Source organism: Octodon degus, unplaced genomic scaffold (assembly GCF_000260255.1).
Source record: "Octodon degus isolate 3935 unplaced genomic scaffold, OctDeg1.0 scaffold00031, whole genome shotgun sequence".
Lineage (NCBI taxonomy): Eukaryota > Metazoa > Chordata > Mammalia > Rodentia > Octodontidae > Octodon > Octodon degus.
Window position 1 is genome coordinate 5,870,444 of NW_004524607.1, and position 1,881 is coordinate 5,872,324.

Genomic DNA, 1,881 nt, shown 5'->3' on the forward strand with positions numbered 1-1,881 from the left:
TGGGAAAGGAGTCTACTTAGGGGCTGTGTTAAGGGAAAGGAGAACAAGCTTTGCTCTGAGTGTGCCCTGTTGCCATCTGATGCTACAGGCTGCTCCTGTCGCATCCTTTCAGTGATCTTTCTCTGCAGAGTTGACACTCCTTGTGTGTATGGATCCACAGAGACTTGTACTGAGGTCTGGAGTGGCAAGAGAAACATTCACAGTTTTTCTAAGGGGAAGTAAAAACAAATCTCACACGAAATTGCTTTTTTGGATTGGCCTCATCTTGCTCTCGCCATTGCAGGTATGCAGATATGCAGATTGGGTACAAATAGTGAAAGAAGAACATATCCTCAACACCCCTCGGCTCAGGGGCAGATGGAACAAAAAAATCATTCCCACCTGTCTGAGTTTTATTTAGTGTAATTCCCCCTTCCTAGGAGTCTCCAATACACTCATAGATGTTTTTCTCCATTGCTTTTACCAGGAGAATAAAATCTTGAAAGGGACACCATAGATTTAACAATGAAAGTAAAAGCCTTCCATGGACCTTAAGGAGATAGAAGGGAAGATCAGGAGACAGGGTAAAAGGCTCGCTCTGCTACCAGGAAATGCATACCCCAGGAGCCTGATGAACAGAAGCCACTGAACGATAAATACACCCAGAAGGAGCATGCAGGAAGGAAGAAAAGGAGCAAACACGGAAGACCTGGGGGGCGGAAGCATGTGGGAGGTGGGTTTGTGGGCAGGGCTGCTGGAACATCAAGAAGGAGGGTCAATGGGAAGGGACTCTGGGAAGGGCAACCGAGGGAGGGGTGTTTACAAAGTATCTTCAGCTTTCATCCTCAGCTTTTCCTTTGTGGAAAGTCAAGTCTGCTAAAAAATACAGGCCAACAGTCAGGCCTCATGCTGATGACTAGATTTATAGGAATTCCTTGAAAATTGGGTCTGGGACCTCCCTTAGCAGAACAGCAAATGTCTTCAAAGGCTATTTGGGGTACAAGTTGGGAGCCCAGTGACTCCCCCTGCATGAGCAGCACACCACCACGTTGGCTCACTTGACTTGAGCCAGGCACCCACACGCACCGCGCTGTCACTGCCAAGCCCTGCCAGCAGAATCCCTCGCTGTGAGAGGGAGGTGGACCATCGTGGCTCCTGGGCGAGCGGAACCCCACATACAAATAGCAGCACCAGAGCTGAGCTGCTGGCTTACAGTGAACAACATTATTCCTTTGTCCCTGCTGGGTCTTCTGTGACACAAAGGATGTCCTTGGGGCATCGTCTGGTCTACCATCTGTGGTGTGCTGCCAGTCCTTTCGTGGTCATAGCTTGAGGATTGGGTGGTTCCTTGGCCATGAGGGAACAGCTTCGCCTCCTGGTTCTCCTATGTTTGTTCCACTTTTTCCAGTATTCTCTCTTGAAACCATTGGTTAGGACATTTTACTGCTAATTGAAAACTTGTTCAACTTAAGCTAGCAGCAGAACCTAACTAGGCTATCACAAGAGGTAACTCTTCTCTCCTTCACAATGCTTTGCTTCTTGGTTTTCAAATCCAGCTTTTTTGAGAGTTGAATCTAAGGTGAGAACTGTGATCCAAATAGGCTTCTCTTTCTGTACATAGCTGAAGAGTCTGTAGAAAAACATCCATTACTCCACATTATTAGCTCACTTTGCATCCAAGCCCTTCAGGGAATTCTGTACACATGTGACCACAGAAATGGAAACATCAGCTGGGTTTAGGATTCAGTTTAGGCTGGGAAATCATAGGGAAAAAGGAATACATTATCGGAGACCAAAGCATGGGTCTGGGCACTATCGCGGACTTACTATGGAGTGCAAGCCTTGGGGTGTTAGTGGCTCAGCCACAAAACAAGTGGAGCAGAGGAGGGATTGCCCTGACCA